The sequence below is a fragment of the Aricia agestis genome, chromosome 11, assembly GCF_905147365.1.
Source record: "Aricia agestis chromosome 11, ilAriAges1.1, whole genome shotgun sequence".
Classification (NCBI taxonomy): Eukaryota; Metazoa; Arthropoda; class Insecta; order Lepidoptera; family Lycaenidae; genus Aricia; species Aricia agestis.
This window is the reverse complement of record NC_056416.1, coordinates 14181542-14209347: the sequence shown is the minus strand read 5'-3', so window position 1 is coordinate 14209347 and position 27806 is coordinate 14181542. Positions and strand designations below refer to the sequence as shown.

Sequence of the window (27806 nt, the reverse complement as noted above, 5' to 3'; positions counted from 1 at the left end):
GCGATGTTCAAATTGGTGTAATTCCCTGAGCGGCCACTAACCGCTGCCGGAGATTACTTAGCAGCCTATTAGCCCGAGCTGATGGAAGCCTCAGCCATCCGCCTCCGCCTTCACACATTCCTCACATACAGCTTTACCGGTACTGTTAGAGCCCCCACAAACTGCAGATTTTTAGTCGGCCTATAGTTTGACCAAATTAGGGTTTCAGTCGGCCGATACGAATCATTTCTTGTGCACACCTCTATACATCTTTTTAAGCGTTTGACCTAACTATCGGCCGACTAAAAGTCTGTAGTCTGCGGAGAGTCTTAAAGCTCGTCGTCATATTGCTTGGACTGCTATTCCAATTTTGATTAGCTCATTCAAAAATACATCGCAACGAACAAACAAACTGCACAGGGCATGTATACAGGGTGTAATAAAACAAAGTGATAATAACTGTGATAAATAAGCTATAAAGTAATATAAATGCTTAAGGGTGTATATGTGTTCCTTGTATAGAGTTCACTGTGAAAGTAGCAGCGCTGAAACAGCATTTTTTGTGATGTGTATGGGCACGCGCTCCAGCGTCAGGAGTTCCCCATACCAAAGTTTAAAAAGTTACTCTTTCAGCGCTGCCACTTTCACAGAGAACTCTTGACAGGGGCTTATACAAACCCTAAAGTATTATCATTTATCACTTAGTTTTATTACGCGTTGTATAGTGTTTAATATGATACTATAAAATTAAGGTCGTATACTCGAGGGGGCGCCGCCGCTGCTACGATCCCAGGTGGTGCAGTGGCATGTTTCATTAAAACTTAGATTTTTAAACTATTGAATTGCAAGTCGAATATGTTTTTTTTTTTTATTTATTTATTTTGTTACCCACCACAACAATACATTTCAAAACAAAGTTACAGTCAAGATTAATGTAATATTAATAGCACACTAGACTTATCTTAATAACATGACAATTATTTGCGAAATAAAACATTGTACAGGATTTATCTGTGGACCCCAAACTAGGCAAAGCCTGTATCTTGGTGATCTTAGTATTATACACAATCAATTTCACAAACAACTATTAGACGCGCTTTCGGACAAAGGACAAAAATCTAGGTTTCATCTACAATTAAACAAAGCATTTAGACTAAATACATACAACCTATTTAACATGCAATTTTGGGAAGTTACCAATTATTATTATTATTTTTTATGAGTACAATAGTGGATAGGATAGAAAATTGTCAAAGTGTATTTAAAATTACAATTAGTTACATTAAACTTTTTAAGTGTACGGTCTAACCTTTATAGTGATTACTAACAAGCTAATGTTTTGTGAGTAGCTACATTTTGATAAGACGAACAACATTTTTATTTTCGAAAAATCTCGGAAGTGGTAGCTAACAGAGATAGAAAGGATTTCATACTTTGACTTGATGTTCCTAAAATATGGATTGTTTCATTTGTAGGACAAGGTTACTCTTAAATTATATAACTATTAACCTACCGATATACAAAAAATCAGCTGGTTAGGGTTCTGTTTTAGGGTACAGGAGTCAACCAAGTTTTGTTGATTACAGAACCCTAACTCACAAAAAATTTGCTTGTTAGTATTCACAAAAAAATTGTTCTAGGGCTTCCGTACTATTAATTATTGTTAGTTATCTGTTTTATTAATTATCCATATTCGAAAATGAAAATACGAATTTTCAGAGTTTTCGTGTATTTGGAAAAGGGTCATAAAAAGTCGTAGCCATTGAAGTAGAGCGGCCCTCCCGCCGCCGGACACATCTGCTACACAATCGCCATTGCCTTTTCATTTACTAATGCATATAAGTTTTTTGGAACCAAAAATATATGTCAGCGAACATAAGCACTTTAATTTTTTTTTTTCAATTTTTTCAATGAAATAACAGATACCGCATATTTTATCATTATTAAAAAAGAATAAAACTGATAACTTTCATGAAAGATTATTCAATAGACAGTTTTACATCATAATATTATTATAGCATTACAGACTCGTATAATATGTTTGTAATGCTATGATAATGATGAAAAGCTGTCGAAATACATTTCTATTATACTTATACATATATTTATTATTTTAAAGTATAATGAAATTGAAACTCGACACATATACTATCAGAGAAGTTGATTCCTAGGCAGATGGGGGATCTACGTAGTTTGGTCGCGTTACATCAAACCCCAGTCGTCAGATCACAACTTGTTGAATTGACATGATCCGACCAAATGACGTTGGTCTGTCAACTGCATAGGAATCAACTCCCTCGATGGTACATTACACACTTTATTTTTTACATCGTAAGTATATCATTTTATTTTGTATCCGATAAATACTTGACATTTATATTTATCGTATAATAAATTAGTTTAGATCCAAATGAATTGAAATTCCAAGCTTTACAGACCAAATTTTCTCTACACTAGCTGAGAAAGTTTCTTCAGTGCATTCAAGGAATAATTCCTAAATAGAACCGTCAACGTTATTTGTTACTTTTGAGAATTTAACCAGTTAATGCTTGCAAACTAATGAGGACCGCGCTCACACGCCACCGACATGAAGTTTTTGGAGCAAGAACAGGGAGTTACAACATTTTGAATGTCTCAACCGAATTAATGTGTTACTTAGTTCTGTATGGAAATGTTGCCAGCAAAAACTTGTATCTGTCTGTTGATTGACTACAGCTTGGCAAAAAAGAGGGCGTTTTAAATGAGGGTATTTTTCTTTTTTCATATAGGCAACCCAAGTCCCTACGCTACCGCTTGAAAGCACTTTTGACACAATAATATATTATGATTTATGTACTATTAGAGTCTAGAGTTGACAAGTGCTGTAATGTTGCCATTTTTTTTTGTTCCAGCTGTCACCGCACCAGGCTCTTTTTGCCAAGCTGTAAAGCACAATTGGCACTGTATTTACTATTACCTGAACTTGAATAAAAAATGTCGGTCATTAGTTATAGTAGTATTAGGTTCGACATCTCACATCGCAACAACAGACATTGCAAAGGCACATTCCACTTAATAATAGCGTTATACATACCACGGGCTCACAGAAAACCGGCGTGAAACAGCGCTTGCACTGTGTTTCACCGAGTGAGTGAGTTTACCGGTGGCCTAATTCCCTGCCATTTTCCCTTCTAGGGAAGGGAAAAGGGTAGGGAGTTAGGCCTCCGTTTATAAAGGAATAGGAGAGGGTAGCCCTCTCCTATTCCTTCCCTAACCTCCCCTATTCCCTTCCCTACCCTCGCTTATTGCCCTATTCCCTCTTAATAGGCCGGCAACGCACCTGCAGCTTTTCTGATGCTGCGATGTCCATGGGGAACGAAAGTTGCTTTCCATCAGGTGACCCGTTTGCTCGGCAAACGAGCAAACGGGTCACCCTTTTTTCATTAAAAAAAACTATCTAGTGCAATTTGACTAAAGGCCTGTTTCAACACTTCCTGGTAAGTGCAGGATAGGCTATCCACTACTTATCTGACAGATGTAGTATGGAGTATCTGTCAGGTTGTGGATAGCTTATACGGTGCATATCAGGAAGTGGTGAAACAGGCCGTAAATCACGAAAATAAAGCTCCATGTCGTGGATGAATGATGTTAATTAAATTGGACCGAGTAATCATTTCTCATACATAATTAAGACGCCAACAGCAGGAGAGTAAGTCAGCATTAGTCGGGAATTTTGACGCCTTCATTAAACGCGTCTGTATCATTATAATTTGAATACGCGTGTTCTGCTTACGGATATGTTTTGGGCACGTGTTGGTTTCATCAGTTTTACCCAATTATTTTTGTTTTGCAGAATAAAGATGATCCAGTATCATCATGCCATTATGGCCGGTATATACATAATAATTCCAATCCAAAAAGCAATTTTAATTGCATTCCAGTGCCCGTTTATATTGTGGCGGCATTCCTGCATCGCGCTATCAAAGTTTTCTAAACGCGTCGGTATAAAATTATATACGACATCTGAAATGTATCATGTGGGCTTCGACCTGACCGAGCATAATAACCTCGCTCGGTCGGAAGATCTTCCTTTGCGGTTCCACGCATATTCCCACAATATGATTCCAATAGTAATTTATTTGATAAATAATATGGCGTAACGGTATGGTGTGTAACGAGAATGCTAAATGCGTCACAAAAGTTAGACGATTGCTGGTACATACAAAAAATGTTGTTGCAGATTTTAGCCCAACATTTTTTTGACCTTATATTTAAGACATAATATTATGCTATCAATATATTTATTCATGCTAATAATAATATATTTGTGATCTAAATAAATTATATCAAAAATATTATTTTAACTATTTCAATTCAATTGAAGTATGAATAAATTCATGACGCAAGATAATGTGTATTGGCTTTTATCAGCCACGGTCTAGTTCCATACTTATTCCTGCACGGAAAACAACCTATAAAGATATGTATGAAGCCGGCCGCTGGAAATACTATCAGCGAAATGAATATTTTTGTCAAAGAAACTTTGTTTGCTTTAGAAAGAGAGTTTAATTTTGAAGAGTTATTTAAGATTTTTACGAATAATAGAAGGCTGAAATCGTACTGTCGTATAAAAATTATTTTGATGTGGTAGAAACTAAAGTGATAGCGCGATGCTAAGGCTATTTAAAAAGTAAATTAAATGTAACAAATCTCCTATAACATCTAGGAATTCTTGACTCATGCATTACATAAATAATATTATTTGCGAACTGTACTCGGTAGCATAATATCTTTGCTCATTCACGGTGGCGGTCGGCGCGTCGATTTTGGTTTGTGTTAAAATTCGCTTTGTGATTACGCCACTCTGGTTTACCGCAAATTGTTGATGAGGAATGCTCGGACCAAATATTGCTGTGAATACTTATTGTAAAGCCCCTTTACATAATATACAAAAAGTCACATCGATGTGACTATTTGTATTATGAACTAAGACCTTTAATTTATTAATGAGTCCATCAATCATTAAATTCATCAAAGTAAATATATATAATAAAGTTAATAATAAAAATAGTTTATTGTCTACCCCTGAAAATTTGACTAAAACACGTAGAGGATTTCGACAGGCGCAACGACGCTATGAATGTTTATTAAAAAATAGAAACTTAATCTATCAGAAATATTTGATCGAAGAATTTAAAGAGTGATTACTTCACTTGAAAAATAAATAATATTGTATTATATAGAAGGAATGCAAAGACTATCTTCTCATAAACTATAGATCATTATGTTTTTTGTTACGATTTCGTAACAATCTTAAAAGTATTTTTCCGTTCACTCCTGACGCTCCAATAACCATATACACAGAATTATAAAGATGAAAGTGTGACTATGACCCGAAAGTCGAAACAGAATATGATCCGTATAAAATAACGATAAAATTCTCGACCGGAAATCCGGTATCGAGGAACTTTTTCAATCACATGTAAAAGTTGGTCATTCTTAATCGAACGTGAAATGAAGCTATTAACCCGCCGTAGCCGGCCACAAGCTGTAAAGTAGCTTTATAACAGCTTTAATAAAATTAACACCTTCGGTTATGGTGTAATAAATTTATTATCATCTTAACGTCACTCCATCTCATATTATTATCACCACTGACTGAAATAACGATTTCCATTTTATGGGATAACTAACTACTAACCAACTCCCGCGGCACTCAGATTTAATGATTATTTAACTTAAATTTACTCAAGACTTTGACATATTATTATAATCAGGGCGAGCGAAGCGAGCCCTAGTATATCCCACAATGCTTACATTTTGTAATACACTTTACAGAAAAACTATCACGCCTATTGATTTGTGCTTTTACATAGTATTTTTATTTATATGTAGATGTGTTTTCACCAGTTTAGCTAGTGTATGAGGATTCTGACTAAATATTCATTTAATTACAGTTAAGTAATTATTAATTAATATTCGTATCTGGGCCCGTACCACGAAACGGTTTTGAGACTAAAACAATCGTACTAGAATGTTGCGTCCTACTGTAACAAACGTGTAATGACGTTGTTAGAGCAGGACGCGGTATTCTCGTCCGATTGTTTGAGTCTCAAAACCGTTTCGTGGTACGGGCCCTGAGTGCGGCAAAAACTACGGAACGACAGCTGACTCTAAAAACACTACAAGTACTTATATTATATTGACTGCATCAAAATTATAATAATAATAATAATACTCCCCACACCGGTTTCGGTGACGGTGGCCGTTTTCATTGAAACCAGACCAGGTACGCAGGAGTACTTTTATAGTGCCCAAGTGTGTGCGCAGTACATAAGAGCACTCTCTATTCCTTTACTCTCATAACCCAGTGGGACGGAAGACCGACACGACTGGCGAGAGATCAGGCGCAGGACCGACTTTTTACATGCCCATCCGACGCATGGATCATCTTACTTGTCAGACAATCAGGTGATCAGCCTGCATTGTCCTAACCAAACTTGGAAATAACATGTTTTCCAACGCGGGATTCGAACCCACGACCTACGGAGTCGAGAGCGACGCTCTAACCACTAGACCACGGAGGCGTTTAATCAAAATGACTCCATAAATGTACTCCATGCAAAATTTGATAACTATTATTATTATCCTTGAGTAGTTTTCAAATTGTGGGTATTTTAGAAAAGTGTATGAAATTACTTTTGTTTTATTATTATAGTTTGAATATTTTTATAAGTACAATTAATATATTTTTAATTTTTTCAGTCTTGTTAAAACTCGAGAACGGCCAAATCGATTTGGCTAATTTAAGTCTTGAAATATTCGTGACAGTCCAGGAAAGGGTTTGTATTACAAGGGAAGTGATGATGATGATTAACGGGTCATCTACTTTACATGCATTATATTATGTTTAATGTTATACTTTACATTCCACCTAATAAAAGGGACACTTAACAGCTTTTTAATATAAAATATATGACAAAACACTTCGTTAAATACCAGGGAGGCTTGTTTTGACACTAATTATGATTGTTTGATATTCCCTGATTAATTGCCCGAACAAAACTCCCGTTCAAAAGACGTCCAAGAGACAAATGAAGCGACAGTCCGCCTAGATTATACCACAGATTATACTTACTCCTGTTACAATTTACTTTGTCTTGCTAATACACCACATTCATCTATGTTTCAAAATATAATAATTTTATATTTAAAAACCAAGAGTTTCCACTCTGGGAGTGCCAGCAGAAGTTAAAATGCAAAGCAGATACACTGATAGGGGAATATTATTTCCATTGCCTCCGGCGGCGGTCTACTCTTTCTCCGTTTCGAATAGGTCACGTGAACCTGACGCGATTTTTTTTAAATTAATGAATATATATTATTATAGGTCTACCAGAATCTCATGGCAAATTTGGATGGGAGATTTAAAAAAATATCCTTAATCATTGGATATTTTTACATTTGCATAACCTATGAGCTATTAGGGTTCCGTATTACCGCAATTTTTTTTTTAATTTTGTATGGTCAATGAATTTACATTTATAACGTGTTTTACACTACTAACAACTCATAACAACATCATCGCAGTTACTTACAAAGGAATTTGGACGAAAAGTTCCTTCATACTTCGCCGAATACATTTTCTTTAGTTGATCGACTATTACTCAATAACTTATGAAGTCTTCTTAGCCGTGATAGTTTTTCTTTTAAATTCAGCATATTTCCTACTCCCGTGAATTTTTTCACATTTCCAGAAGCAACTGTTTAGCTGGTAGAAGGGGGGGGACACTGGACTCTAACGATTTTTTCTACTTTAAAAACTTAATATTTCACAAACGGATCCCTAGATCGCAAAATGATCTACGAATACTCATAATATTTAAATAAAATCTATCCAACGATACCCCTCACGATGTGGTGGACACGAAAATAAATTCATCACGCTTGATGTGTGGGGCCTTGTACCATAAAAAAAAATATTTTTTAAAGATTTCATGTAGGTACCATTTTGTCGGCATCATTAATATGTGCATTCATGCCAAATTACAGCTTTGTAGGTCCTATAGTCTCTGAGCAAAACCGCGGATAGATGGACAGACAGACAGACGGACAGATGGGCAGACGGACGGACAGACCGCAACTGTAAGAGTTCCTTGTTGACTACGGAACCCTAAAAAGTATCAAACGTTTTGTTCCAATTTCCCCAGTATTGTTAGCGTCAATTTCTTTTTTCCATTTTTTGCTATCAGATTCTGGTATAATTTTAGTATTAATTCTGATGTTTAAAATCATTAGGTTTAAACATCAAAATGAAAAACTATGCGGCCTCTGCCCAAAAGATCGTAGCACATTGGAAGCACGACCTGGTCCTGAGCCTAAGATAAAATAAAGGCTAAGTAACCGTAGCGTATTTAAATGTCGAATAATTTTCATGTAAACAAAGCGTATTCACTTACCGTACCTTTTATTATTCAAATGACGAGCAATCCGAATTATTACCCACCAGAGGGAGGCCGTTTATCCACTGCCGGGACGTCACCGCCAAAAATTAAAATAAAGTGCCACGTTATGACCTAGAATATAGGTTTCATTTTCATGGGCGTATCCAGGTTATGGACCAGAAATGGCAAAAATTAGTTTGTTTTTAAATTATAGATAAACTAGATGACGCCCGCAACTCCGTTGCGCCAAAATTCATTTATCGCGCCGGAACAGTACATTTTTCCTGGATAAAAAGTATTCCATGTCCATTCTCGGGTCTCAAAATATCCCCATACCAAATTTCATCAAAATCGGTTCAACGGTTTGGGCGTGAAGAGGTAACAGACAGACAGACACACTTTCTCATTTATAATATTAGTATGGAAAGTATGGAAGTATTAGATAAGATACTTAGTCAACATGATCTAGGGGGGGATGACTATAATCTAAATCACAACTCAACCTGCGGCCCGGGACTTTATCAATGACTCGCGCGAAGTTAAACTATTGTAAATTTTACGGCCACCGGCAAAATAATACAGCCATCGTGAAAGTCATGAAAATTTTTCCACTATTAAATTGCTAATTTTGAAGAAGTTATTATTTTAATCCTAAAAAAATATTGGTTGCGGCTCGCGGCACCAAGACCAAAAGGTGTTTGTGGCCCGTATAAACCACCACTGATCTAGATCATAAAGTGCCATTAATATTCGAATTTTTGTCTAGGCTCTATGGACAGGCTATGCCGTACAAAATGACACTTTATTTTTGTCAGGCCTGTCCCACTCGCGCCTTTAGGTATCGAAATGTAAGTACCCCTTTAAAGGGGCAGATCACAAGGGATTCACAAGCGAGCGGTGACGCGCGCTCAAGATTTTTTCGTCGCATATATTTACGTACTGATTTAACCGCTGTGACAGAATCTTTATTAATCTGATAAATATTTATCAGATTAATAATGTTCATATGAACAATTAAAAAAAGTCAAAGAAATATTTCAATAAAGTAATTTAAGACTTTAAAATACAAAAAAAGAAAAAAAAAAATACACAAACATAGCAAATAAACCAATTTGTTACAAACAAACCGCATACTACACATAAATAAACACAAGTTACTATATTTAAGTTGTAAAAATTCTTGACCAGCTCCTACACTATAATCGAATATAAAACTATTATAAAATATACGTTGGGTTACTAAAATTTGATTATTACTATAAAAAAGTGTTGATATTTGCGTGGAAATAAATGAAACTTCTCAGAGAAAATGCAACGACGTATATTTTCACATAAGTACAGAGGCGCCAGAGCAGGAAAAAGGAAGTGTCAGCGGTGACATTGACAATTAAGAAGGCGGCAAATATGTAAAACTACAGACTATACGTTGCGTTCCAATTAACATCCTAACAAAAAGTTTGCTATTAGTAGCTATAGTAATTAAAAGAAGATTATTTTATTTTCTAAAAGGTGACAATCTTGATTTCGTCAGAAAGGGTACCTCTTACGCGATAGAAAGAGAGCGCACATGTATTCAAATATAATTGTAGGCACCTAGCACTGCGCGGTCGGAATTTGAACTTTATAGTATCGCAGCAAGAGTTGTTATTTTTTTAAACGGGTTACACGAGTTGGACTTCTGTTGGTACTACTAATATATATTCTGCGTTTTTGTGCCGATTTGAAGCGCCGCGGTGAGCGTACTGTGAACTAATTACATAGAAAATTCGCTTGTCCAGTGTATTATGAAGGTCAGTGCGTCCCGGTGAACGCGGCCGTGGACAAGCGGCCGAAGGTTGAGACCGCAGCCCACGTATTGTTTGTTGTATTTACCGCATCCGACCAAAATATGAGATAAGTATATTCCAATTCACGTGTAAGTCTTGCATAATGTATTGACGTACTCAGTGTTTATACTAGTTTATAGTACTATGGGTGCAATTCATTAAAACATTTGATGAGATGGAATTCTGAACTGGTTAGTTAGCCTGCATGCCTGCAAAACTTGAAATTTATTTAAAAAAAAATCCGCTCCAGTGCCAGATCCTAATGGAATACGGAGAAGTAAAAAAAGTATTATTTTCAAGAATCAAAATATTTGGAAAAGCAATATTTCAATTTTAAGTTATTTGTAAAATGTATGTGCAGTATGATAATAGTACCATTACAATTTCCCAATTGGGCATGCAAATGTGTAGCTTATTAAAATACACCAACTAAACCGAATTTAATGATGTTATTGTAAAATATTTTGAAATTGTTAAAACGCGTAGCATGGTGCTACGGCGTAGGCGTCTGCTACGAAACGAAAGAGAGTTTCCTTTAAATATTAAATTAATTCGTTAATTATTATTAATGGTTTTAGTTAAGTTTGTAAAAGAATCAGTATCATTATTTTATTATTGTTGTTTCAATTTATTTTGTATTTACTTTTAAAAGTGCAAAGGTTCCTTATTACCTATACTATAGTGTTATGATATGCACAAATCTTGTATATGTTAAAGAAAAGTATTTTTATAGAAAATGTCAATAAAGATGACAATATGAATAATTCATCACGCTATACTGGAGTGACAGTAAAATAGTTTTATAGCTGTATCGGAAACGCCTCCGTCATACTTAAAAGCCTATCGATATTTATTGCTTATAACGTTATAACGTTAGAAATATAAACATAAGGTGTGAAAAATAAAAGAAGCTATAAAATAAATACAATCCCACAAGGATGTTTTGGTATGTGACTAATAAACTGTTTTACAAAGTTCTATACTCCACTCGGGCTAACTTGTCGCTAGCGGTCATTGACTCCCTGTCAAAAACTTGTCATTTTCCATATAAAACCACGATTGACAATATCTGACACTTCATTGTCAATCGCGGTTTATATGGAAAATGACAAGTTTTTGACAGGGAGTCAACGACCGCCAGCGACAAGATAGCCCGAGTATACATTCATTCTTAATTTTTTTTAAATTTGAAACTTCGATTTGAACTTAAATTTGAACCCGATCGATTTGTCATAAAATTCACGTATTTTCCGCCGTACTCAGAGACATTTAATTATGATTAACCTTCAATTTAATGAAGAGTTTGACAGATTATGTATGGGGCTTATGTCAAAATTTTGAATTAATTACATTTAAGTAATTACTGTTCCACTCTGAGTGCGGCAGTCATTATCACAAAATGTCAAAACGATAAACCTAGCGGAATAGAGCAACAATCTCGAGCTGTCAAACGAAACCGAAATTGGTTTACATCTGTGTGTAAATATATGTGTACCTATACACTTACACAAGCATATGAATTCTAAGAGATTAAATTGTCAACGTGCCGATAAGTGCCTACTGAACGTCAAAAAAGAGTTCTGCTGTCATGTATCACACGTCTCTTTTTACCACCCAGTGTTACTGATAGTGACATCTCGCTTGCTCAGGCCTTTGTTTCTCTATTCCGCTAGGTATATTAACTTTATGGTCCACACATTCAGAAAACAAAAATACAATAATTTCGCCATATAAACCTCTGTATGCAACACTCTTGTTGTATTGAGTTATAATTACAGTAAGTAAGTTAGTTATCTCGGTTGTGTTACGTGCTTCAGTTCGCAACAACTTTCAACTCTAATTAGTTAACAGGATCTCGTTAAAACCTTAAAAATATGCACAAACTTCACTATACAGTAGCTTCTTAGGTGAGAAAAAATGTAGTTTTTTAATGCATAGTTATTATTTCAAAAACATGAAACTCCTAAAACAGTCATAACCCGAGTAAATAAAGTCGGTTTTTAGATTATTTTATTTGACTTTAGATTATTTTTTCTTGGAGTACTATTGTTCGATTTTTGTGAATCATTCTTTTCATTTTTTTGTTCCACTTCGTAATATGTTGTTTACGAAGGCGAAAATGAAATTTAAATTTTTAAGCGAAGATGTACGTTATTCTGTATAATATTGTCGTTTACGAACATCGGTACTGTACCAAGTAAAGGCAATTTCTATCAGATTAGATATTAAAATTGTATACGTAGGTCTACATGATTTGATAAAATACGGAAGCTTGAAACGTCGGGAAAAATCTCATTACTAAGCACACTGCACAATCCATACTAATAATAACAAATGTGTCTGACTGTCTGTTACCTCTAAATGCTAAAACTGCTGAAGCGCTGTTGCTGAAATTAGGTTTGGAGATACTTTGAGCCCCAGAGAGAAAATATACGGTTCCCGCACAACAAAGATTTTTGGTGCAACGGACCGCGGAAGTCATCAACGTATGCGCATCTTAATTACATACATCTTCGTACTGATTAAGCTTTCGATCAAACTATCGGCCGACTAAAAGTCTGCAGTCTGCGGGGGCTCTTATAACGATTCAGCGAATAATGTGATACAGTAGGTATGTCCGTCCACATTTATATTTAATTGTTAATTTTGTGTGGGATGGACAAGCGGCGATTAGTCCGCGATCCTCGTAATTACTGGCGTGTACATGACCCTTATTTCACGACAAATTACAAGCTTACAACACAACTATAAAATTAGACCTTTTTCGTTTGAGTAGGATTAAAATTAAGAATGATGTATAGCTATGTCCACACTATGCGCTTTCGTCTTCAATTTTCGTCATCTTCTTTCATTCAACTTTAGTTTTGTCTCCGTCGTAATGAAGCATAAATGCTGTCCTCGATGCCGTACGTGCAATAAGAAAATCCCTTGTTATTTGCGAGCCGTAAATATGTATGATATTTTTTCCATGATCTACTTTATTTCTCTGCCTAATTTAATCAAAACCAGTACAGTAATTTTAAAGCCTTTTGCAAGGAGAAAGCAAAGAAACAATGCAAAAAATGCAAACGAAGAAACCTTTAAATGCAAAATACATTGGCTGCGGTGAAATGTAACAGCATTTGCACCTAAGAACAAACAAAAATGTATTTTAAACGTGAAATCTCTACACATATCTCGTAAGCTTGTCGCTTACTAACTGACAGAACTTTTGCCACGGATTTACCTTGAAGTCGACATAAACCTAAGAATATTGGTGTTAAAGGAAATAAAGAGACACTGAGATCAAAAATGTACGGGTTTGTGACATAACGTAACAAAACGACATGGCATGTTTTTGTTTTTCAATGGCATACATTCTTACTTTTCGAACTCTGTATATATCATAGATATACACATAGATATTATGATATAATTCTGAAATATAATATTAAATCAAATAACATTACTTTTAGATTAAATTTTTTAAACGAATCTCATACAAAAATAAGTAAGACTAAGGATTCAATTAGAAATTCATACGAACATGAATATTGATAAAGATATTTCAATCTTTCGCCTCTTGAATTTAAATGTTTTTTAACATTAAATTTATCAATTGTAAAATGCTAATGAAACCTCTAGCATTAGGCAAAGTTTAATTATTAGGTAGGAGTCAAATTTTAATAGATTCGTTTTCTTGCAATGCCAGTTTTCATAGCATTTTAAATAAATAAATATCTATACCATACTTACATATCAAATGATAATATTAATTAGACAACTAATTCATCGTGTTTAGACCTTAAGTATTTGAGATTTTGCTTCATGCGAGCGTGCGAAATGCGCTCCTTTTTTGCGTGAGGAAAAACTTTGCGCATCCCCGGCGGATTGGGGATATCGGCCGAGGTATGTGGGACTCCCCTTGCTGGATACCCACTTAAACCCCGTGGTTCTCCACTTGTTTAAGAATAGAATAAGAACGTTTATTTGCAAAGCATGGTATTTTTAAAATGGTACAATGTGAAATAGCACTCATGTTTTGTCGGATACATCTCGACGTGCAAATATTTCGAAAATTAAATTTAATCAGGCAAAGTTCCAGGCACTATCAACCTACCGCAACTCTACTAATAGTTATCCTCCTCTCGCAGACTCGTCACTGTGGCTGATAACTGATAAGGGACCTACGAAATTTTGTGATAATAATAATAATAACTCCCACACCGGTTTCGGTGACGGTGGCCAGTTTCATTGAAACCAGGCCAGTTACGCAAGAGTAATTTTATAGTGCCCAAGTGTGTGCGCAGTACACAAGAGCACTCTCTATTCCTTTACTCCCATAGCCCAGTGGGATGGACGACCGACACGACTGGCGAGAGATCAGGCGCAAGACCGACTTTTTACATGCCCATCCGACGCATGGATCATCTTACTTGTCAGACAATCAGGTGATCAGCCTGCATTGTCCTAACCAAACTTGGAAATAACATGTTTCCAACGCGGGAATCGAACCCACGACCTCCGCGTCAAGAGCCGCCCTCTAAACGACTGGACCACGGCGGCGAAATTTTGTGATGATAGTCATATCGCAGACTAAATAACGTTGGTTACCATCTGCCTATGTGAATCAAGTTCTCTGATTGTGGATATACAATCAGAGAACTTGATTCACATAGGCAAGTTCTCTGATTGTATATCCATACTAATATTATAAATCCGACCCGTGTTTCTGTCTGTTAACTCCTCCATATACCAAGACCGCTTGACCGGCTTTGGTAAATTTTGGTATGAAGATACTTGGAAAAATGTACGGTTCACGCGCGACAAACTCATCGTCTAGTTCGTACTAAATATTATATTGTTATCTTTTTCACAAAAAGGCATTCCTTTGAACGTGTTTGCAAAATTCAACCCTAAAGAGGCTTCAGGTGAATAAACATCGAGGTGTAATGTGTATTTTCAATTAATATGAAATCAATGGCGGACGAGAATGGCGTTAATTCCAAAAATCTACCAAGTACGAACCGGATAAACGCACGTAGGCTTCGTACCATTGTAGAGCAAAAATAGGCAAAAGGCTCTTAATTATTATTTATTCATATATTTATTTTATTACTAATTATCAAAGTACAAAATAAAATTTATGTAATATGAATATTTCAAGTGCGTATCTGTTACCATTATTGATGCAGAGCAAAAAAGACCAAAGTTAGTATTTGTTGTTATATACACAATTTGTGAAATTTTGAGAAGTCTATAGCTAATGCGATTGTTAAGAGCCGCCAGGAGACAGACAGGCAGATAGACGGACACTGCGATGTCAGTCTCAGTAATTGGAGTCCCGTTTTTACCCTTTGGGTACTGATCCCTAAAAATGAAATGCCAGCACGTATTTGTGTGGCGGATAATAAACCGAATAGCAATTATTATGTCCAACATTTTCACGTTTTAAATTCCTCGTTTAAAATTATTTTTACATCAATTAATTTAAAAAAAATTGTATTCAAAATAATTGGCTTTCTGATATTTTAATGGAAAACTGAATTACCACTGCATGACGTAATTTCTTAATTTATAATTAAAGTATTATATTAAATTGAAAAATAATGACCACAATACCTATTATTACTTACTGTTATAATAACATACAGAAACAGCATAAAAACAATAAAACTATATTACTGTTTCAGTTTACATAGTCACAAAGGTCGTTACGAAACATTTTGAATGCACTATCATACACGAAATTCGTTACAAAACATTTTGGATGCACTATCATACACGAAATTGTTAGGGAACTGGAAAAGTCATATAAATTTAAACATTTTAATTGGGATTGCAATTGCTGCTTTTACTTTGTCAGACCATTTTACTATGATAGCGCGCGTTGTATGAAACAGCTGTTTTGAAAACTTTAATAACGGTGTAATGGCCTGTTCACTTTATTCCAATCCAGTTATTCAATCCCGTGCTGGAATACTATTGGAAACGGTCCCTGGAATGCACTGAATTGCATTCTAATGTATTTTAGTGACCGTTTACAATATTCCAGTAGTAATCCAGCGCTGGATTACTATTGGAATGTAAACAACCATTCGCGGCAGCTTTTGAATCGCCGATGTGGCGTAGAAGTAAGGAGAGGAAGTCTTAATATGGGATAAAAATGTACGTACCTGCTCTCTGTGATTTTCACTTGCCACTGCCGGCACTCCAGAAGTGCCGGCAGAGCCTATTATTTTATGAGTTAAATAACTATGCGTACATTGTATTTTATTTATTTAATTAAAGAGAATTAAAGAGAATAAAATATAAATTCTTAAGAGGATTCCACACCGCCGTTTTTCCATACAAACGCTGTTCCCTGTTTCCTCCCTGGATAATGCCGGTAGAGTTATGATTTTTTTCCTGAAAATCTATGGCCACTATTAGCATGCCCCTATGTTTTCAACATAGGGGCAAACATAATATTTCCGCTAGATCTAGCATTTAGCAATTTATTTTGCAGAGGTGGGCAGAGTAATAATAAACAGAGACTACTTGTTTTTTTTTTTTTCAAATTAATTAAATAAAATAAATATGTACATAGAATACTTTTTTATTTTATCCCCTTTTAACCCGTATTTTATGTATGTCCCGTATTATATGTATCTCGAATACGGCTCAAACGATTTTCATGATATTTGGAGTGGGGGAGGTTTCAGGGGAGAAGACGCGGAGATGAATGTTTCATTTTTTGCCACTGATATAGAAGTCTTTCAGCTTTTTCTACATTTTTGTTTCCCAGAATTCCTCATCACGATGGATTATTTCTGTTTTAACTGGAAAGTTTTTGCCAGACTATATACCAAAAATGCATTTTTTGCTTCTGGTTACATGAAGCTGGCCCTTTATTTGGTAGAACCATGCGTGGTTTTTATTTGTTACAAAAAAATAAAAACCATATAGAAGTGCAATCCATATAGAAGTCTTTCAGCTTTTTCTCCATTTTTGTTTCCCAGAATTCCTCATCATGATAGATTATTTCCGTTTTAACTGGAATGTTTTTGGAAGACCATATACCAAAAATGCATTTTTTGCTTCTGGTTACATGAAGCTGGCCCTTTATTTGGTAGAACCATGCGTGGTTTTTATTTATTACAAAAAAATAAAAACCATATAGAAGTGCAATCCATATAGAAGTCTTTCAGCTTTTTCTCCATTTTTGTTTCCCAGAATTCCTCATCACGATAGATTATTTCCGTTTTAACTGGAATGTTTTTGGAAGACCATATACCAAAAATGCATTTTTTGCTTCTGGTTACATGAAGCTGGCCCTTTATTTGGTAGAACCATGCGTGGTTTTTATTTGTTACAAAAAAATAAAAACCATATGGAAGTGCAATCCATATAGAAGTCTTTCAGCTTTTTCTCCATTTTTGTTTCCCAGAATTCCTCATCACGATAGATTATTTCCGTTTTAACTGGAATGTTTTTGGAAGACCATATACCAAAAATGCATTTTTTGCTTCTGGTTACATGAAGCTGGCCCTTTATTTGGTAGAACCATGCGTGGTTTTTATTTGTTACAAAAAAATAAAAACCATATAGAAGTGCAATCCATATAGAAGTCTTTCAGCTTTTTCTCCATTTTTGTTTCCCAGAATTCCTCATCACGATAGATTATTTCCGTTTTAACTGGAATGTTTTTGGAAGACCATATACCAAAAATGCATTTTTTGCTTCTGGTTACATGAAGCTGGCCCTTTATTTGGTAGAACCATGCGTGGTTTTTATTTATTACAAAAAAATAAAAACCATATAGAAGTGCAATCCATATAGAAGTCTTTCAGCTTTTTCTCCATTTTTGTTTCCCAGAATTCCTCATCACGATAGATTATTTCCGTTTTAACTGGAATGTTTTTGGAAGACCATATACCAAAAATGCATTTTTTGCTTCTGGTTACATGAAGCTGGCCCTTTATTTGGTAGAACCATGCGTGGTTTTTATTTGTTACAAAAAAATAAAAACCATATAGAAGTGCAATCCATATAGAAGTCTTTCAGCTTTTTCTCCATTTTTGTTTCCCAGAATTCCTCATCACGATAGATTATTTCCGTTTTAACTGGAATGTTTTTGGAAGACCATATACCAAAAATGCATTTTTTGCTCCTGGTTACATGAAGCTGGCCCTTTATTTGGTAGAACCATGCGTGGTTTTTATTTGTTACAAAAAAATAAAAACCATATAGAAGTGCAATCCATATAGAAGTCTTTCAGCTTTTTCTCCATTTTTGTTTCCCAGAATTCCTCATCACGATAGATTATTTCCGTTTTAACTGGAATGTTTTTGGAAGACCATATACCAAAAATGCATTTTTTGCTTCTGGTTACATGAAGCTGGCCCTGTATTTGGTAGAACCATGCGTGGTTTTTATTTATTTGTAACCCGCCTTTGGTTTTTTTTATAAAACGTTAATTGTTTATCATTTATGGCTTTTTCTACACCAACATTGTAACAACATTTTGGGCACTTTATTTCTACTATAGTGTCGTCATCTACAGTGCCATCTGGGGTTGCTCCAAAATATTGGACTTCCGGATATTGGACAGGACAGGAATTTTTGTATTCGAGTAAATTTGAGAATTATTAAGTTTTTTTTTTCCTTTTGGGCAATGGGGCTTGTTGGCTTGAATGGTGGGGGACTAATTTTCTTTTTTCTGACTTTTTTTTATTTTTTCTTGTAACAGTCTCTGTTATATACTGTGGGTCCCTAATAGGTATTTTTCTCGGATATCTAGGATCCACTAATTCTGGCAGCTGATTGTGCTGACAAAAAAAATACTACTACTCCCTCCAGTCTGGCTTTTTGTTTTTAATATAATCAATAATTAATATTTACGTTAAAAGATAATAATAATATTTCTTACTGGACATTTGAATCCGTGTTATCATTAATCTGATGTAATGACTCTTCTAAATTTTGCCCTTCGGTTGCATAAACTTCAACTATCCTACCTTGGATCCTACAGGATTACAAAAATAAAAATTTTGTGAATAAAAACAATTTGAAAATCAATGCATTGTCTGATGCGTATACACATGAAGGTATATTAAATGATGATGAAATGTATTTTGCGCTGTAGCTAATAGTGAACAATATCGCGTAACAACGGTCCGGCGCATTATAGCACGAAAGTAAATTTCGCTAGTCCCAAAAATGTTTTTGATGATTATTGAGTACTTAAAAATTAAATACAATTCTAATATTTCCTTTAGTTAATCTTTTATATAGTGTGTGATTGTAGTAGTGCAAGTTATTGAATGATAGTAACTCAATAAGTGTAACAGATATTTGTTGAAAAACCCAGAAAAATTCATAATTTCGAAAAATGAAACTATAGAGTCAAAATAAGTGAATCGTGTTTTCCGTTAGGCAAGTATCAGATAAATATACAATCATTAAATAAATCTCAATTTCATTTGTGTTTCATCGTCTTCCGGGATCGTAATACTTATTAGAAAACACAGCAAAAAAAGGGAGCTCGGTCTTAATGCCAAATTACAGCTTTGTAAGTCCTATAGTCTTTGAGCAAGACTGCGGACAGACAGACAGACAGACGGACAGACCGAAATTATAAGGGTTCCTTGTTGACTACAGAACCCTAAAAAGTTCATTAAAAGTATTTTTTTAAAATTTTACGGCTTCCTTTAACAATACTGAACCTTCCCTGAAGCTATGGCATATTATCTCCATGTATGGCAAACATTTTTTAAACATCCTATAGTTATGTAGGTATAATAGTGTAACAGTAAAAAATAATTGTTTGAAGTCTCTGTGATAAACTATTCTGTATGCTATACATTTACGTAACAATTTACCTACATTACAATGTCCGATAAATAATAGACTGTTGTAAATGCATATTCTGATGATCACATGATAATAATATTATTTTTCACTTTTTTCAAAATCGAAAAGTGCAAACTGTTAAAACTTAAAGCCGGTAAATTGTCAAAGTGAGACTAATCAAAAGAAGAGCACGCACTGCTTGTGCCGTGTGCGCGGAACGGCAACGCCGCGCTCCGTTGTACATATCTCGAGTTGACAACGACGCATTCTGTAACTAATTTACGCCTGTTAAATTTTATGAGCAAATGCTTTACTACATTTACTAGTGGAGTTTGATTTACAGTAGGCACTAAAGAGTTTGATGATAAAACTTTTATTTTGCAATACTGTTTATCGCAAATGGTTCGCGATCAACAAGATAAAAAATAAAGAAACATGTATGCAAAGATTCATTATAAACGGATTAGCTAAACCAAAAAAAAAACCCATCCTAAAATATACATCTTACGCGATTTAAAAATATATTTTCTGATAACTGAATAAAGATCACCAAAAATATCGTTCACGACAATATATTTCAAGATACACTTTCTAATTACACAAAACTTCTGTATTTCCCGATCTGTAATTTAGCTGTAAAACATCGCCAAAAAGACGTCTAAAACGCATTTTGCTTTACTATTCACCTTAACCTCACACTGCCAACAAATTAAATATCGTCAAATTGTTACTAAAATGGGTATTACAATGGACACGCTACACGCTCGTTTCCGACTCAAATGAATATTGTCTTGACACAGATATTAATATGATCAATATTTAATAAACCTACATAAAAACCTATTTTAAATGTTAAATTTTGGGCATTTTCGCCTTTGCTTTCTCTGGTAAGGCGAGTATAAACTACATGCGACAGTAATAGCTTTCCATCAGGGGATCAGTGCTCGTTTACCCTCCGTTTTATAAAGAAAAATGCACTGCGAAATTGTCGCCAGTTCAGAAGTAAAAAGAAACAGCAGCCAAAACAGCGATCTTTACTATAGGGAATTTCACATACAGTAAACAATCCGACCAAAATCCGACATGTTGCACACACGGTACGAATGTTGACAGAAACGTGGTCAAATGTCGAATATTGTTTTTTTGTGCTGGTGCTGCCGTCTAGCATGAAAATATTTTAATAATATTCTATTTTCACACAGAAAAGTTAGTTACAGGAAAGTTTAAAATGCAACAGCCATAAGGAACTTAAACTAGACATAGACCTAGGCCGGTATAAATAGTCAGTACTCAAGATGCATCTCGGTCTCAAGACACGGTTCAGGCTCTGTGATTGGTTGGCTGTCAAAATTTGGACCAATCACAGAGCCCAACCGCGTCTTGAGACCGGGTCGCATCTTAAGTACTGACTATTTATACCGGCCTAGACTAGACAGTATCTGAGCACCAAGTGTAAGGGAATCTTTTGTATTCATCGCTGGCCGACACCGCCAGACGCCGTCACAATGACAGAACAATACAACTTGTTAAACATCGTCAACTTCCCTAACTGCAGTGTTGCATTCTTAATAAATTGTGTTTAAATATATAATTATTTCTAGGGTTCCGTAGAATACAGTAATTTACAATAGGAATAGTGGTTTTCGTACCATAAATACCCGAATTGAGTGTGCTATAGTAATTCTTAGTGTTCCTTAGAAAATAACGAAAAGTAGACCATACTAGTTCACCAGAATTAGGTGCACGTATTTCAGATAACCTCTACTGAAAAATAATTAAGTAACGCCGTATAGGTGTCAAACTTGTCTCTGATGTTGAGCGCGTTTAATTTCAAGGACCGTTCATTACTCTACTATGTCATAAAATTTATATTACAATGCTATCATACCGAGACTGCATTAAGAGGATACACCAGGGGCGAGAGAAATTGAAAATAGGTATTTGAAAATGTATTACTGTCTCACCAATCTCAAGTCTCCCACCGCAGAGCGCGATAGAGACAACACGACAAAAGTTCTAATAAAAGAACAGAAAATCTTCGATTCGTTGTCCGCTGATTCCTTCTCCAAAACTTAACCGATTTAAGTACTTTTTTCATTAAGAATTAAAGGAAGGCTTGAGCTGTGTTCCTATGTTTTTTTTTTTTTGTATATTTTAGCGAGTTTTGTTTTCTGGGTGTTTGAACACAGAGGAAAATCTGGCCATTATTTTGTGTTTTTGGACGTTCTTATCTTTTTTAATAATAAAATTATGAAAAAAAGGAAAACATAGGGACATGCTAATAGTGGCCATAGATATTCAGGAAAAAAATCATAACTCTACCGGCATTATCCAGGGAGGAAACAGGGGACAACGTTTGTATGGAAAAACGGCGGTGTGGAATCCTCTTAAAACTGTTTGTTTAGTAAAGGAGTGAGCCCATTGAGACGGGCCGTGCCGGGGCTCAGCGTGCCGGGGCTCATCGCAAAAATCCGCCTCCATACAATTTGTATGGAAGCGGATGCGCGTATCGCACACTGTATCCCGGCGCAGCGGATTTCCGTCAATGCGACAAGGCCCGGCATGGACCAACAAACCCGCTGCGCCCCGGCAACAGTGTGACCACACTTCACATAGATTTCCACTTTTTGGTAGATTTGAGGTCAAATGAATGACGATTTAGTAGTCCAAATTTTTTTGTAAATTTTAATTAATGATCGATATTATATAACAAATACTTAATATAAAAAATTAAAATGCATAATGAAGACAGTCCATATAAAAATTTTAATTTTATTTTAGTTTCAACCACGTAGAATACATTGATTAATAAAGGTAGATTTTCGGTAGAATCTAAAACACGGTCTAGTAGATTTTAGTAGAATATAGCAACGTTTTTGATATATCTAATCACGACCACGAGTGATTTAAGAGTGGTCACACTGGAGCTATCCAAAGTACTCAAAATCCGTCAATGCGATGCGGCCCGGCCCGGCAATAGTGTGCTATAGCGCATTTTGCGCTGCGCTGAGCCCCGATCCGCCCCGGCAAGCCCCGGCACGCGCCGACAAAGTGAGCGCGAACCTTTCAGGGTATCCGCCCACGACAGTGTTTTTTTAGGACAGATGATAATAATAATCAAGTATGATTGCATAATATTACATCATTTCCGACAAACTTTTTACGTGTGAATTGTAATCAGTATGTTCCACTTTTCTCTTACAAGAAATCGTTCAATCATCGGACGTGGGCAGGCATCATAAGGCAGAGTCAGCGCCCAGTTTTATTTTCAATTACGCCACCCAAACTTGAAACTAGCGTGACTTTAACTGTAGTTTAACCGCAGTTCAAGGGATCAGTTAATAAGCTCCTGTGATGACGGCCTGAGCCGCGATTATCCCACTAATCCGCCATTTCTGACACCTGGACTCCGTAAGGGATGCAGATTTAAGTACAATAATATTCAAATAGGATTAAGAGACGCCTATTACAATAAATTGTTTTTGTAAATTTTGTATGCGAAATTAAACAATAAATTTGCTAAATATGCAAACGGGCCTTTTAGCAACGAAATCTGCAATTTAGTAGCGCGTTTAAATTTCTTAAGGTCTAAATTTCTTAAAGTCTAAATTACTAAAATAATGTTTTAACCATTTTTTACATGGGGAAATGCTTTGCGTATGCCCGCCGGATTGGGGACATCGGCCGGGGTATGTGGGACTCTCCGAGGAACTACCCACTAAAACCCTTAATTAACCCACCCACCGTAACTCTAAATAATGTTTTAACCTACATTTATCTTTCATAATAATTTCCTCAATAATACACACAATATACATTGAGAATGAAAGTTAAAAAGCTTTCTATTAGAAAGAAAAGCTTACTTTTTTATTTATTTTCATATACAACTCAATAAATGCACACTCAAAATAATCTGTTTTTCATACTGTTTGAGAAAATACAGATGTACAATATCTGTATTCACTTCTCAATGCAGCCGGGGGCGGATTCTCATTAAGACTCCATGGAATATGCTCTAGATTCAGGTTTCGATTTTGTTTTCGAATATTACTTTGTGCAATTCAGAATCAGAATCATTTATTTGTTTCGTTATGGTTCATGTTCGTTTCTCTAAAAGCTGTTTGAATTAATAACATAATTGATTCATTCGGATTGTATGCTACGAAAAAAACCTTTTATTATCACATGTTATCATTTTAATTTTTGTACCATTTTAAATATAAATTATTATTTAGTAAATTATATATAAAAAACAAAATTAAATGTCTAAATTATTATCTCAGAAAACTTTGCCTTTTATGTACAATCTATTCCATTTGCTTATTTTTATTCCAGCACTGGATAAAATCAGTTCACTTTGTACATTTCAAGCGATTGTTAAAGTCTAAAGGATCCTTTAGACTTTTGAACTTCAGCTTTGCTGAACTGACTTTTAGCCCGGCCGCACATTGTCCGAAATTTCTGATACGAAACAGTTGAACGTCCGCGCTGTTCTTTTATTTTTCTTTTTCTTACATTTTGTACTGAGCCGAGTGAGCTCGAACTCGCCGGAAGGATATTTCGGATAGTGTGCGGGGTGGCGGTCCGGCGAAATAGGGATGATGACAAGGTCAAAGATTAGCGAATTTTGTTAATAAAATAAAGAAATCACGGTAAAAAATAAGTATGCCCAAAATTTCAGCTTGATAGCATTTGTATTTTTTTTGTTATGCGCCTTCAAAGTTGGATCTTCAAGTCGATTTTTTTTTTCAATTAAATTTCTTAATAGTATACAATTCGATAACTTATGCAATCAAAAGCAACTTTTGTTATGAAACCACTTTCATAAACGCAATATTTATTATACCTGTCGAACAAAGTTGTCTCCCGATGCGTACAAACTACGAAAGACTGACGTCATACTTTCGTAGCACTTTGTATGGGGCGTTTCGGGCAGGTCTTTTTTATGAGATATTTGAATTGTCATATCTTGGTGAATTGTTAAGCTATCAGAGTCATTCTTTTAACGATGTTTCTATTTTTTAAGTGTCTTTCAATTACCGATTAGAAAAAAAATGTCATCATGCCTATTCAACTGTTTCTGATCAGAATTCGGACAATGTGCGGCCGGGCTAAAACGTGCAATAATTGTATTTATGTAGCTACTAAAATATATACTAAAATATATATACATTTGTATTAGGATAGTCGGAAGTTTAATAATATAAATATGGCACCCTGACAAACCCTTGTCGGGTTTGTGTTGCCATTCTGTTTAAATATTATGTTTATGTATCTATATGCTTAATAAATAAATAAAAAATACCAATAACCTGATGTTGAAATGCCTGACCTTTTGATGTCCCTAGAGCCATATAAAATTGCATTCTAACGCTGTTTTTATGAAGACTAGCGGCCATTATTAAATGCTTCGACTGGTAACAAATAGGAAACAAACTGATACAAAAGCTAAAGGTAGACATTTATAACAATAACAATTAACAATTAAAAGCTCAGCGACACAGATCCTTTGTTTGAAATGACAACCTGATCTCCACCGCGCCAACTTCTAGACTGTTCTTTTTCAATTAGTCCCGGAAATGTGAGTCTTGAGACTTTAAATATTCATTTTCCTACGAATTGGACAGTCTGAGCTTGACTTTATAGTATGCGATCTTATTAACAAGGTAAGTTCTTGATATCTTAATAAAGATAATGTTATAGTTTTAAGTCATAATTAAAATTGTTCCAAGTATGTACATACATACATGCTAAATGCTCTAGATAAATGCAGCTCATCAATTATGGTCTACAATATCATGAATAGTCTAGGCCTATAGGAACGATTTTTAAGTAGAAAGCTCATTGTAAGATGAAGCAATTTTGGTGCAGCAGGTTTTTAATAATATTATATAGGCATACAAAGGCTGTGTAGTGTGTGTGACCACTTCTAATAATGGTGTCAAGCGATGTTGAAAAGTCTAAACCCTGGACGTACAATTTGAACTAAAGCGTTTTTTCCAAGAGATGTAGACAGACGGTAATGGAAACAGAGCCATCACAGACCAGAGGCCGTAGCCAAAGTCCCTTTCGTAAAAACGGTGACAAAATTCGTTATCTTTGACATTAGTCTTCGCAAGCGAAATGTCATTTAGCGATGACTTATGTCAAACCGCATACATTTTAATAACGAATTTTGTCATCGTTTTTAACGAAATATACTTTGTCTAAGGGGGCAATAGTATCCTCAGAAACAATAACATTAGGTCTCCGACAATCGCAAAAAACCAACCGAAATTCAATTATGTCCACCTCAATCCGAGAGGCCGAGGAATGCCAACCATCGGCGGAACGGTTTCATTAAAATTCACTTAATTTCACAGCACAGTTATTTTCATTTCAAATATTTATTCGGGCACTCCTTGGACTTTAAATATTACTTTAAAAGATCGATAAAAGACCCGGTTTTATTGTTAAGTAATTTCCGTGTGTTTGTTTCTTTATAATGGAAGTTTGAATTTCATTCGCTGCCGGGCAGTTGCTCCCAGCTGCAACTTAACACGGTGCAATTAAAATATTAGTAATGCGACGCGATCCTTATAATAATTAAGTTTCCGCAATGCAGTTGTACTATACTGAAATTCTTATTAAAATACGATATTTTTAAAATGTAAAACGAAAGAAAAAGAACTTAGACTGTAGAATATCTACAGCCTAAGTTTGTTTTTGTTTTTTTTTTTTTAAGTAGGTTTTAAACAGTTGTTTTACAAAAAGAGAGAATGCTATTTCTCTCTTTTTGTAAAACCACTGTTTAAAACCTACCTGAAATAGCAAGTTGGATAAGAATACACACTTGGTAACAAAAACTCTCTACAAAATTATTTGCTTTCTCTATCCCATTCCCAAAATATAATTACTACCTATATTTCAATATAATATCATCCAATTAATATGTTATTAGTTATTAGATCTTAATCTGACAATACTTGTATTGTGATTTGATGGAACTATAGTCCAAGCCGAACTTTTAAAAAATTGTATAAAATTTTATGACTCCCCTCGTGGCTTACACCATAGTATAAAGCCCCAAACTCAAGAACGGAAGTTCCCCCAATGTTTTCATTATTCCCAGACGAAAGTGTACCGCTTAATAATATCAATCTTTGCAAGAGTTTAATTCGCTAAGTTCGCTCAAAAATAATATTTACAAAATCTCTTTTGTAAAAATTTCGGCCAACTTTTACAAAGTCTACCGGGTTCGAACAAAATGGTTTTTCATTAAAACAATTTGTTATGTTATAAAACTTGATTACAATGCAATTATGTAAGCGTATTTCAGATATTAATGGGAGTTCAAAGAGAAAAGACCAAGATATTATCCTTAGGAGATTTTCTTTGCGATTTTCTTGATACAATTTCGTCGTACTCTGAAATCTAGATAGAGAATGTTTGTGGAATTGAGGTTCACTTCCTTACTTAGTGTACGGAAGTGGTCTAAATAGAGATTTAGAAATGGCCGCTGCGCTGTCCGAGAACGAGTTCGTTCGAGATATCTTTTGATTACATATTGTGGATACTGAAAAAGTAATACAGGACGTATCCTTGCGTTATTATAAAATCGTACTCTCCGCGTAGTATAAAAGCCCTAATGCGATGGTACCTTAATAGAAACTTTTAAACCTAACCTTCTTGACATTTTTTTAATGAATTAAGGGGGCAAACGAGCAAACGGGTCACTTGATGGAAAGCAACTTCCGTCACCCATGGACACTCGCAGTATCAGAAG

The 27806-nt window shown here is 35.1% G+C and overlaps 1 protein-coding gene and 1 long non-coding RNA gene across 2 annotated transcripts in view; both read right to left on the bottom strand.

Moving 5' to 3' along the window:
• Positions 1–27806, bottom strand: part of LOC121731485 (nitric oxide synthase-like protein) — a 137894-nt gene that overhangs the window by 68833 nt on the left and 41255 nt on the right. The gene's annotated exons all lie outside the window — the stretch shown is intronic.
• LOC121731488 lies at positions 210–12802 on the bottom strand. Its single transcript, XR_006036244.1, has 3 exons — positions 12734–12802; positions 12190–12191; positions 210–241 (listed from the first exon to the last, which is right to left on the bottom strand). It is a non-coding gene; the product is annotated as an uncharacterized LOC121731488 (long non-coding RNA).